This window comes from Lithobates pipiens, unplaced genomic scaffold, assembly GCF_037356315.1.
Source record: "Lithobates pipiens isolate NorthernLeopardFrog02 unplaced genomic scaffold, aLitPip1_a1.2 Scaffold_30, whole genome shotgun sequence".
Taxonomy (NCBI): Eukaryota; Metazoa; Chordata; class Amphibia; order Anura; family Ranidae; genus Lithobates; species Lithobates pipiens.
The window spans coordinates 184,115,876-184,129,560 of record NW_027507791.1 but is presented as its reverse complement, the minus strand read 5'-3'; the positions used below and the strand labels follow the sequence as shown (position 1 = coordinate 184,129,560).

The 13,685-nt window shown below is 42.8% G+C and overlaps 1 protein-coding gene across 1 annotated transcript in view; it reads right to left on the bottom strand.

Moving 5' to 3' along the window:
- The window catches only part of LOC143943382 (receptor-interacting serine/threonine-protein kinase 3-like), a 123,789-nt gene extending 110,481 nt beyond the window's left edge, over nt 1-13,308 (bottom strand). The window contains exon 1 of the mRNA XM_077465116.1: nt 12,852-13,308. The gene's annotated coding sequence lies outside the window, so the exon portion shown is untranslated. The remainder of the gene's footprint in view (nt 1-12,851) is intronic.
- Nucleotides 13,309-13,685: the final 377 nt, after the last annotated feature.

The window sequence follows — 13,685 nt, the reverse complement described above, 5'->3', positions numbered from 1 at the left end:
AGGCAAGTCGGAGTCGCCTCGCCTCGCCTGCAGTGTGAACCGGCCCTTATTCAAACTAGGGCTTATTTGAAAGACACCAAGAATTTTTTACAGGTGATTAAAGATATTAAATTACAGGACATGATCCCAACTTATTTGGTAACAGTGGACTTGTCTTTATATACTATCATACAGGATTATGGTGCCCTATTGGTATTAATGGTCTAGCGCTACAGTAATGTTATTACTACTCATTAGCCATTAATATATAAATCTGATGGTACCATCTACAAAACACCTCCCTCTTTTATGTTAGTGATACTGTGGATTTCTAAATTCAATAGGCATCTGTAGTGAATTAAAGCATACGAAATTAAGGGGTGCATGGTCTAATAAAAAAAAAAAAAAAAATATTGGCACAAACTACAATACACCTCTCCCTTAGGCCCCTTTCACACATGCGGACATTATGTCCGTATTTCATCGATCCGTTTGCTGATGAAATACAGACATACATGCATTCCTATGGGATAGCGGGTGTCTGCGGATGAACATCCGCAGACACCCGCTATTGTCCGATTCTGCAGACGGAGGAAAATCCTATTTTTCTATCCGTCTGCAGAGCGGATCGGATGAACATGGACAGACGGTCCGTGCTCATCCGATCCCCATAGAGGAGAGCGGAGAGCTGACAGGGCGGTCCGGGCACAGTGTGCAGAGACCGCCCTGTCCGCCGCCGGCTCAGCGGGGACAACGGAGCGATCCCCGCTGAGCGAGCGGATCATCACAGGGCGGATCATTACTGATCCGCCCCGTGTGAAAGGGGCCTCACATGATCAAGGTGAAAAAATTATAAATGTAGACTGGATAAAAATTTCAACATTTAAAGCACATCCTCCTATTGGATGTACTGAAGATACACCTATTCAGTAGGGGACTACAACGCACCTCCACAAGAACAATATATATACTGTAAAGTATATATAACCTAAAATATAAATAGTTCTGAATCAATAGTCCATAGGTGATACCGTGTTAAAGCGGAGTTCCAATTAAAAAAAATGAATGAAAAATGAAACGTCAGCAGCTATAAATACTGCAGCTGCTGACTTTTAATAATTAGACACTTACCTGTCCCAGGGTCCAGCAATAAGGGGGTGGCACGAGTGCCTGTAATGCCGCGTACACATGACCGGACTTTCTGGCAGACTAGGTCTGACGGTCTTCCCGACAAACTTTCCGAATGAATGGACCTGCCCACACACAAACGGACTAAGTCCGTTCGAAAGTCCATTCATGTTGAACGTTATGACATAAGACGGCACTAAAAAAGGAAGTTCAATAGCCAATAGCCGCTCTTGCATTGTGTTTGGACCAGCACACAGACGAACAGTTTTCCCGATAGGAATTGAGTCCAGACAGATTTTAAACATGTTCTATTTCTAGGTCCGTCTGATTTTTTTTTTTTTATGAAAAATGATTGGATTAGCCCACACACGATCGGAATGTCCGATGGACTGATTCCGTCAGACCTAGTCTGCTCGAATGTCCGGTCGTGTGTACGCAGCATTAGTCTTGCTAGTAGCAGGGCAAGTGTCCACACTGGGCAGGGAAAGTCGTCAGAGGGCTCCAGTAAGCAGGCAAGCTGGTATGCAGCAGATTGAGGCAAGCTGGTACTGGCAAAAGCTGGCAACTGAGACAGTTGCTGGTAACAGACTGTAGGTCATCCGGAACAGAAGGATGATAGACGTGTTCCCCTGACAGCTGGCAGAGTAGCAGAGTTAGACAGGCCAGGTCATAGACAGGATGGACAGGGTACAATGCACAAGCAGGAGCGTGGTCAGAAAACAAGCTGGGCCTGGAACTGATCAGAGAAACAGGAGCCAATAGAGCAGACAGAACTGGAGGTCCGAGGACAAGCCAAGGTCAGTTCAGGCGGAGTTCAGAGAGTGGACAATACAAGCCGGATACACAGGAGGCTGAAGACAAAGTAGCACTGGCCCAGTTTAAATAGCCTGTTTGGTGCCAACATCTGTCACATGAGCGCCAGCGCGTACAGGTAGGTGCATGCGCATTAGCAAGTGCCAAATTTCTATAAGCACGAAAGGGAACATGTATTAGTTTGGGCACAGACGTTCGTCCAGAGGAGCCATCTTGTCTATTGCATGCCCTTCCTTACAGAAGCGGAAGTGACGTAGAGACCATCTCAAGGTGGTGAGATTAGGGTTGTCACATCATCACTTTAATCCAGGACACATGAATTGCACAGGTTCTGAGGCTGAATTAATGCAGATAAGGCACCAGGTGAGTTTAATTACTACCTTAATCAGCCACAGAACCTGTGTAATTCAAGTGTCCTGGATTGAAGCGATGATGTGGCAACCCTAGGTGAGATACTGCTATAGACTGGCCTGATGCAAATTTTATGTCATGAGCTATATCATTAGGGTTTTAAATGCGAGTGGTTTTCTTTTAATAAATGGATGTAATTTGAAATACTACACGATTAAAGGTGTTTTTATTTTCTCCTATATGTTTTAATGGCTTAAGAGCGGGATAAAGGAGTTGGAGGGGTTGAAATTCCCGATGTGGAATGTAATCATCATTACAGGTGCTATTGCCAATCATGAGTGGCCATTGGGTCCGGCCAGCGATACTCTGAAGGGAGAAGGACCTATACATTCACTTTGGTGGTGGGTTTATATTTATTGATTTTATTGAGAAGAGGCAAGACACTTTTTTTTCCATTTTATGGATGTTTGATTGAAGGACTTATTTATGATTTTTTTTTTTTTTATATAATGTTTCATTTGCACTACTGTGGAATGTTATTGGATGTTGTGGTGGTGGTGATCAGTGGTGATTTTTCACCTTTTTTTTAAACAGAAAAAATATAATATTGATTATTTTAACAAATGATTTATAATTCTGTACAGACAATCGGCTTATTTAAACACATTCAACAGCTAGATAATAGACAGGGGACCTACAGATCTGATCAAACAATTCATCCTCCTGGTTCAGCAGTTCTAAGAGAGACATTTATTATTTTCTGATCTATGATGCCATCTAGTGGATCTTTATAAGAATGTTCCCAAGAAATTGCATTACAAGAATTCCATTCACTTTCATTGAAACAGAACATTGTGAAAGAACCTGGCAACAAAGGAAACTGGAACCAGCAATTATTTGTTTTTGAAGAGGAAGTGAGGGAGCGCCAAACAAAAGGGGGTGAAGACAACACATTCAGGGACAATTTACACGTCTGTGTGCATTAAAGCAGTATTAAACCCAAAAGGAAACATTTATTATATTGCAGCTTACCAATTAATAGATGTGATGGCTGCATTTGTTTCTTTTTTTATGCTTTCTTTCTTTTATTTTAATCTGGTGATCCAGCCAGCAAGTCTGTTTTTTAAAAGCACAAGCTCTTCAGCAGATTGCATCAATTTACATGGATGAGATAAACCACTTAACACTGGCAAGGATTATTACAATGACCATCTTTTATTTCATAATTTTTTTATCCTCATTCATGCAAAACTGTTACCCCAAAAGAAAAAAATAAATAAATTGTGCTGCAACCAATTATAAAGTGTGAACTGGAATTTGGCTTCAATTCGCTATATTCTGGACCAGGCCTTTTTCTCACATTTGCTGTTTATAAGTATATATATATATATATATATATATATATATATATATATATATATATATATATATATATATATATATATTTATATATATATATATATATATATATATATATATATATATATTTATTTATTTATTTATTTTTTGCTGTTTATAAGTTTAAATTAGTATTTTTTTTGTTAGAAAATGTATTAGAATCACCAAACATTATATATATATATATATATTTATACACACAGGTGTACATGTAAATTACCGGCATTCATATGTAAATGGGGGGTGGCCGGCGGCATTGATATATATATCATGCCCCCCTGAGGTCATATCCACAGTAATCTCTAGCAACCAATCAACAAGCAGAAATCATGTGCTGTAACCTCTAGTAACTAATTAGTGAGCCATAATGTGTGCTGTAACCTCTAACAACCAGTCAGTGAGTGGTAATGATACACTGTAACCTCTGGCAACCAATCGCAATCGCTGCCTGATCTGATTCAGTAAACTGATTTTGGGTCTAGCTGCTAATTATAGTATGTCTCTGAGCAGGTGGAGAACAAAACTGCATGAGGGGCCCCCAAGAAAAGTTTTGCCCAGGGTCCAATCATTATTAAAGACGGCCCTGACTAGCTCCCCAGCATATGAGGATATTTTTGTAAACGTATTAATGCTATGAAAATTGTAAGCAATTGAAGTGTAGGAAAAACATATTTTAGTTTGGGGTGAAGCAGGGATCCCCTTCCAATTGGTATTGTTGTTGTGCTTCTGCTGGGGAGATTTGTCTCCAGAAAAAAAGGTGAGAGGAAAATCTTCCAACTGAGGCACCAGCTGCAGTGATGACCGTCTAAGGCAGTGGTGTCACTAGGGGTGATGTCACTTGGTGTTTTTACATAGCGAGGCACTGTTTACCATTTTTCAAAACTTTAATGAAACCTCAAAGTGAAATTCCATTATTTGTATGTGTGGCCACTCAGCTGAGTTCAGCAACCGCACATAAAGACACAGGATCACACAGAGACCTGTGGAGTGGAGTGGAAATCTGCTCGGGTGCACGGGGACAGCTGCAACGATCCATTCAATTATTTTCTATTCCTTTATTTTATAGTTTGTTTTATTCTATTCTTTTAACCACTTCAAGACCAGGCCTATTTCTGAAATTTGTTGTTTACAAGTTAAAATCAGTATTTTTTGCTAGAAAATTACTTAGAACCCCCAAACATTTTATATATATATATATATATATATATATATATATATATATATATATATATATATATATATATTAGCAAAGACCCTAGAGAATAAAATGGCAGTCGTTACAAGCGTGACATAAAATATTGCATTTGCGCAGTGGTTTTTCAAACGCATTTAAAAAAAAAAAGCACTTTAACTGCTTCCCGACTGGCTCACAGCAATGTACGTCGTCAGAATGGCACGGACAGGCCCATGGGCGTGCAGGTACGTCTCTTTAAATGTGCCGCCGTGCCATCGCGTGCGCGCACCAGTTGGGACCTTCCATGAGTCCGATCGCGGTTCCCGCGGACTCAATCGCCGCGGGGATTTCACGGGGAGGAAGAACGGAGAGATTCTAAAGTAAACAAGCATCTCCTCGTTCTGCCTAGCAACAGTGACACTGATCTCTGTCCCTGTGATTGGAGCAGAGATCAGTGATGTGTAAAACACAGCCACGCCGCCACAGTTAGCAACACGCCCCTAGGACACACTTAACCCCTACACTGCCACCTTCTGGTTAACCCCTTCACTGCCATTGTCATGTACACAGGAATCAGTGCATTTGTATAGCACTGATTGCTGTATAAATGACAATGGTCCCAAAAATGTGTCAAAAATGTCCGATGTGTTCGCCATAATGTCGCAGTCACAATAAAAATCGCTGATCACCGCCATTACTAGTAAAAAAAAAATTATTAATAGAAACGCCATAAAACTATCCCTTATTTTCTAAACACTATAACTTTTGTGCAAACCAATCAATAATCGCTTATTACGATTTTTTTTTTTACCAAAAATATGTAGAAGAATACGGATCGGCCTAAACTGAGGGAAATTTTTTTTTATATATTTTTGGGGGATATTTATTATAGCAAAATGTAAAAAATAATGCGTTTTTTTCAAAATTGTCACTCTTTTTTTGTTTATAGTGCAAAAAATTAAAACCGCCGGGGTGATCAAATACCACTAAAAGAAAGTTCTACTTGTGGGTAAATAATTTTGTGTGGGAGCCACGTCGCACGACCGAGCAATTGTCAGTTAAAGCGTCGCAGTGCCGTATCGCAAAAAGTGGTCTGGTTTTAGGCCAGCAAAATGGTCCGGTCTGAAAGTGGTTAATGAATAAAAAAAAAACTAAACAGTAAAGTTAGCCCAATTCTTTTGTATAATGCATAGAATGTATAATGTGAAAGATGATGTTACGCCCAGTAAATGGATACTGAACATGTCACGCTTTAAAATTGCGCACACTCGTGAAATGTCGTCAAACTACAGTACCTAAAAATCTCCATAGACGATGTTTTAAAAACATTTTCATTGCAATAAGTTTTTATTAAAATTTTTTATAAGATAACAGGTATATACCTACATACATACAATTGCAATATTCCGGTTTACAGTATATAATAGTAGTATATGATGACTAACATGGGATATATAACGTAAAGAAAGATACAGAAAGAACAGAACCGCATCACATCTGTTTTACCAGTACAGTAGTCAGGGGGTAACATGGATTACCTGTGTATCCAGTAGGTTCCCCATTATGAAGAGGAGACCCTCCCTCTGGCACCCCTAGTGGGTACTCGCTGTGCCTAGAGAGGGAAAACCTCCACCTTCCCCTGGTTCGGCAATCAAATCTGGTGAAGCTTGTTGTACTGCATCAGTATTTGAATAATACGTCTTGTAGACAATTGAGAAAGAATGATGGATGTTTAACATAAGAGAGTTTTAGAGAGTAAAGAATAAAACAAAGATAGAATTAATAAAGGATAAATAGAACAAAGGAAATAATAAAGTGATAGAATAAAAATAAAGAAAAGAAAATCTAGAGGTTCGGAGTTTCAACACAGTTTGCTATATGACCTTTCACAAGTCTTGGTTATTATAGAGCAATAATCATATCAGTTTAGTATTTGTAAACCAGTCAGTCCACCTTTTCCAACTTGCTCTGGCCACGATAAGCTTGCCCTGGGTTGACGCAAACAGGGTTTCATACATGGCATGCGTGTCAGTAATCATGATAATTTCTCTTAATGTTGGTGCGTTATGATCTTTCCAGTGGCGCGTTAGAGCCAGTTTGGTACTCAACATAATATGGGAAATAATCATTCTGGCGGGTTTGGGTATTTGATCTATGTTTAGGAATAAGATGGCCAGTGCCGGGTCAGCGGGGATGTGAATCTGCGCTATTTGTGAGCATAAGTGAAATACTTTGTTCCAAAGTGTTTGTATTTTAGGAAATTCCCAGAGGATATGATACAGGGTGCCGGGGTGGTTACACTGCCTCCAACAGAGTGGAGAGGCATTGGGAGCAAATTTGGAAATCCTATATGGAGTAATGTACCAGCGTCGCAGTATTTTTTGCGTCAATTCCCATACATTTAGTGGATGCGTAGGCTGTTCGCAGCGCTGTTTGCCATTGGACTTCCGTGAATGTCTCACCTAAGTCTTTCTCCCAAGCACTAATATTAGATGTCTTGCGGAATGTCAGTTTGTCATTGAGGGCATTATAGAATAGAGAGATCCCCTTTAAGTTAGTAGAGGGTTTGGTGAGATATAAAACAATCTTCCAGGGGAGTTGTATGTCGGAGAGATTGTGTGATTGGAGAAGATGCTTAATTTGGATGTATCTGTAGTTATCAGAATCTGTCAGTCCATATTCAATTTGTAATGTGCGAAATGTTTTCATTGCTGGTCCTATCCTAAGATCCTCAATAAATGTGATACCCTTTTCTTGCCAGTGAGATATTTGCAGATTGGGGATGAGTCCAATAAGACTGCTAAGAGGAATTTTTAAAGTAGAAGTAGGGGTGGTAAAAGCTTGTGTAAGGAGTATCCTCCAAGCTCGTAGAGACGCTACGATAGAGGGAGCCAAAGCTGTGATGCGGGAAGCATTAGTTACGTGTGTCAGTAAATAATTGTATAAGCTAGTGCTGGGGATTTGGCTTTCTTCAAGTTCCTGCCATCTCGTTTGGGGCGAATCTGGGAACCACGTCCTCAGTTGCGCTAGTATGGAGGCTATGTAATAGTCATAGATCAGTACATTTCCCACTCCCCCGGCCGTTCTCGCTGTCAGCGAGCTTTTAAAGGCCCACCTAGCCTTTTTCCCTTTCCATAAAAAGTTGTTTATTACAGCTTGTACCTTAGTAAAGTATTTAATGGGGATGGGGATAGGAAGGGACCTGAATAAGTAGAGTAGTTGGGCTGGACAGTGGCAGTATCGTCTTTTAAGTTATAGAGGGAACCATAATAGTTGCTAAATGCGTTGGCAATGTCTTGTGGATGCAACATTTTTTGTTTGTTATTGGGATGAAGGATGTAAGGGATCTTTGATTTTAATCTATGACCTTTAAGTTGGTGTGCAAGTAATTTCCCTGCCCTATTGCCCTGTGTGTAGTATGTCATCTTTAGTCTTTTTGTCTGTTTTTCAAAAGAGTCCAGTAGAAGGAGTCTCAGGTCATGTCTCAGTCTGTTGAGCTGTTCAGTCAAAGATTGGGATGTGTCTCGTTTATTTTGAGATTCTAGGTCGCGGATCTTGTCAGTAACTTCACGTATCCTCTGCTGCCGCCGCCTCCTCTCCCCAGCTCCCAATTTTATAAAAATTCCCCGAATATATGCCTTATGGGCATTCCAGAGCACAAATTTGTTAGGGATCGAGGGCCCGTTGAGGGAGAAAAATTCCCCCAAATGGTCCTCGATTTGCGACTTATATTCAGGTAATTGCATAAGGTAAGAGTTCGCCCTCCAAAGAGGAATGGATTCAAATGTAGAAGAGTTTTTCAACGATAGCGTAATAGACGCGTGGTCTGACCACGTGATGGTGTTGATAGATGCCGATATTGCTTTGGACAGTGTGTGTTGGTCGACCAAGAATAAGTCTATTCGCGAATACGTATGATGAGGGGCAGAAAAAAAAGTAAAGTCTCGTTCAGTTACATGTAGGCATCTCCATACATCATAAACATCTTCTCTGTGCAATGTACTACCCAGAGATGTGGTTAGGCGTCTAGAATTGGATGTTGTGTCAATGGACGTATCGGGTACGACATTAATGTCACCACATAGCACCAGCGAGCCTCTGCTGCATTTTCGGGCCTTCTTCATAATTTTGTGAAAGAAACAAACTTGCCGGGTATTAGGAGCGTAGACATTTACAATGGTGTAAGTCGTTTGATTAATATCGCATACCAAAATCAAATAGCGACCTTGAGTGTCTGCAATTACCGTATGTAGATTGAAAGTAACAGAGTCCCTGATCGCTATCATAACTCCTTTCGTTTTAGAGGTGGCATTCGCAAAAAAGGTGTGTGGTAAATTTTTATGTTTGCAGACTGGTGCCGCATGTTGACAAAAGTGGGTTTCTTGGGCGCAGAGAATATCTGACCCATTAGATAATGCTTCCTTCCACATGGACTTCCTTTTCATGGGGTGGTTGAGCCCCTTGGTGTTGATAGATAAAAAGTTAATGGCCATGGGGATGGACGGAGGTTGAGATTAGTGTAGGCTCTATATTCATAAAGAGAAGGCAGAAATTTCCCCCTAGAAGTGTCTGCAGGGGTGAGGTGGCCATTCCGTGGAATGGGTACTCACAGTTAAGCCGGGGTTGAGTCCGTTCTGTGGGCTGCGTTTGAAGCTGTTCGTGGAAGCTGCTATCCGTGCGTTGAAGAAGCGCTCTCAAGGTGAACTGCCGGTCCTGCAGGTACTGGCAAAACTCCAGAAGAAAAAATAAAGGTAGATTAAGTGAAAGAAAAAAAACAAAGAAGTTCCAACTTTTACAAACATAACTGAGAAAACGGAAACCATTATACATGGTAAGTTCCAACATAGGTCTAAGACACCCCTCAAAAGGGAAAGGGGTGGATCGTATGCAACCAAATGTTGCTCAGGTGGATCGGGGTAAAAGTTCAGGCCTAACGGTCGTCCTGCTTCCCCGTCGGGAGGAAAGATGACTCCGTTAGCATATAGTCAAGCATGTGAGCTGGCATTTTGTGGTGTCACTGTCTTCCAGTCTGGGCTGGGCAGCCGGCGAGTGGAGGCATCCGCATTATTATCCTTAGCGTCAGGAAGGATCTTCCAGTCCCTTAGCAAGGCAAGACCTTTATCCAAGGAGTCTACGACAAACGGACGGTCCTGGTAAGTGATCGTGATTTTGGTGGGATAACCCCAACGATAGGGGATTTGGTGGTTTCCGTAATATTTTTGTGATCGTGTTCAGGTTTCTCCACTTTTGCAATGTATGCTGGGACAGGTCAGCATAGAACTGCAGGTGTTGGTATTGGGGTGGAAGCTGCTCCTGTTTGCGAACGTATTGCATCAGTTGTTCTTTTGAGTAGTAAAAATGCATACGAAGGATCACATCCCTGGGGATTTTGTCTGGGAGGTAGGCCGGTTTTGGTAACCGGTGTATCCTGTCAATAGTCAGTTCAATGGCGGAAAGATTGGGTAGAAGAGAGGCAAACAGGTCAGCGGCATAGGAGCGTAATTCTGAGGTTTGGATGGATTCGGGAATACCTCTAATCTTGAGGTTGTTCCTCCTAGACCTGTCCTCGATGCCGGCCAGCTTGTCTCTTACCCATGATGATTCCCCTTCCTGCAGTTCGTGGGCATCTACCAGGTCATTTATGGTGGAAGCAAATTCCCCCATCTTGCCTTCCAGGTGATCTACTCTGTCTTCCACTTTCCTCACAGCTCCACTAAGCCTGTTCATGCAGCCCATCATGTCAGCCTGGAGTGTGCTCCTCAGTGAGACTAGCATGTCCTTCAGTACTGTATCCAGCACTGGCTGGTTGGTAGTAGGATAGTTGGAAATAGAATCATGGAGCTCCCTGGTGTCATCCTCAGAGTCTGCCGCCAGGCTCAGCGCGGGGCTGCATCCAGAGCCATCCAGCTTTAACTTTGCTTTAGCTGGGCTCCCCGAGGGAGAGGATGCTGATGGGGAGGCCTGGTCACTATAAGAGTCCAGATTTTTAGGGGATGAGGTATTAGTGGGCAGTTTCAGATTGTGTTTGGCAGTCAGTGAGGATGGATGGTCAGCGCCATCTTGCCTACCGTTATGGCGCGGCTGTAGGAAGAAGTCCGTTAGCCGTTGTGGCTTCGACGAGCCTTTTCGCTTGCCCATCATGCTCTCTGGGTATGCCCCTCTCAAAACGCCAGGTATATGGGGGATAAACGGGGTCCTGTTAGCCGCTTGTCGCTGTTGTATCCGCGGGGAAGCAGGAGTTCTGGAATCAGACGTCCATTCGGTTCCGCTGCAGGCCACGCCCCCGTTTTAAAAACATTTTAACTGATATCTGTTTAGCGTTACAGAGGAGCTTTTTAAATTTGCAGCCGCGACTTACGTATGCGTTTTCTTTGGCGCGAGATCACGGAGGGATGGGGCGGAGGGATGGGGGCGCTCTAAATTTTTACTTTTATTTTTACACTGTCCACCTAAAACAAAAATGTCTGATCACTATTATTGCTGTCACAAGGAATGTACACATTGTGACAGTAATAGGCAGTGACAGGTAATCTTTATATAGGGATCTGGGACCCCAAGCCCCTTCTCACTGGAAGTGGCGTTGCTTCCAGGTTTCTACATCAGAGAACCGATCTGAATCCGGCTTTTTTTCGGGTCTCCGGCCAGCCGATGGATGTGCCTGGGCAGAGCGGCTGAAGGTGGCGGGGGGGGGGGCTTCACCCCTGCTGCTTGTAATAACAGCCGTGCGGCTACATAACTGCATCTGTTATTACAAGAAAGCCTGCAGCTGCAGGCATCATTTCAATACAACTACTTCAGCAAAATGATGTACAAGTATGTGATTTTGCATGAAGTGGCAAAGAAGCCTAATGCCGCGTACAGATAATCGGACTATCTGGCGGACTTAGACCGGAGTCCGCCGGACAATTCGATCGTGTGTGGGCTCCAGACTTTTTCTTCCCCTTTCTTCCCCTTACATCAACTGTCCCCATCAGAGTGCCCCCTTACATCAACTGTCCCCATCAAAGTGCCCCTTACATCAACTGTCCCCATCAGAGTGCCCCTTACATCAACTGTCCCCATCAGAGTGCCCCCTTACATCAACTGTCCCCATCAGAGTGCCCCTTACATCAACTGTCCCCATCAGAGTGCCCCCTTACATCAACTGTCTTCATCAGAGTGCCCCTTACATCAACTGTCCCCATCAGAGTGCCCCTTACATCAACTGTCCCCATCAGAGTGCCCCCTTACATCAACTGTCTTCATCAGAGTGCCCCTTACATCAACTGTCCCCAATATGCCCCCTTACATCAACTGTCCCCATCAGAGTGCTTCATGAATCAATGAATGCACACTTAGAGCCCTAGGGGGCACAGCTAAAATCTAGGGGAGGCACAGCCCACTCACCAACCCCCTATATCCGGACCTGTTATGTCTATTGTCACTGACCCGTCTGACTGACCACTGCCTATGGAAAAAGTCTATCAGGTGAGAACTGGGTAAAAATGTCAGGTCTATGAGAGGCCTCAACCCTTCTGGCCAGCAGCTGCCTGCAGTATTAGTACTGGGTGGGAAGCTAGTGACAATCTCACATCTACGAGAGGCTCCTGACCCTACTGGCCAGCGTTCATCTGAAAGACCATCGTATCTGATAGGAATCAGGTGACATTCTCATGTCTAAGGCCCCTAACCCTACTAGCTGGCTACTGTCTGTAGCAACAGTCTAATGTATGGGAATCGTCTTTTGACTCTAATGAATAGCTCTTGTCTGTAGAGACAGTCTATTGGGTGGCAATCAGGTGAAAATTGAACATCTATGGCATCTAATGCCGCGTACTGTTAAAAAGTGAGTAAAAGAGTAAATACAAATGTAGTGTAAACGTAGTAGAAACTCTACATACTCACTCACAGGGGCGTTTCTTAATGAATAGCAAAGTCTTTGTGTAATATGTGAATCAGTATCCCTTCTCCATATGAGGGTGTGTATAGCGAAGATATGTATTTCTCATCCAAGGCATTTCAAACGTACTTTCAGGAGTAGAAATTGAAGAATCCTTCGTCCGTTCAATAGTTGGTTTATTTTTCAGAAAGACAAGATTGACATCTGGTAACATATGGCATGGTGATGGCTTCAGAAGGAGGAATGGGTCATCTGATCTACATTCTCCAAAGTGTAGAATCCTTTCTCTTCCCACCGATCCTCCCTTTCCTATCACCCTAGTCCATTCTTATACTGTTTCAAGATGTTATGTCAGCATATCCTAATAACACCCACATTTGCATATATACCCAATATGGTTCAGTCTATAGATAAGTAGCATAACTCCACCCATTGTTCTGACTAGTAACTCAAAAATAGATACCTACTCAGCAAATCCCCTCCTCCCTATATGATCTGCTGTTGTGTGACCTTCAGAAACCATCACTCACCACCAAACATATAACTTACATATATTTTCAGAAACTTTTATCTTTTAAGATATTAATTACCTCAAAAACACGTACACACGATCAAACAATCCGGTGGAAAATTCCGGTGGACTCAAGTCCGCCAGACAATCCGCCAGTGTGTAGGCTCCGGCTGACTTTTTTTAACCAAAAGTCCGGCGGACTAAGAAAGTAGTTTTGCACACAAATCTATCCGCCGGACTTGCATTTTGGCGGGCAGTACGGCCGTGTGTGTGCCAGTCCGCCGTACTTTAGAAATTAATGGACTTTTCCCGCCCGGAGAAAAGTCTGCTCATTTTGAGCGCGGCTCCAGGTAGCTGGGGCCAGCGAAGGAGGAGTCACTGGCCCCGTCACCTGGTATAGACTTAAAGGGGAATCCCTACGCCGAAAAATCGGTATGGGGTCCCCCACTAGG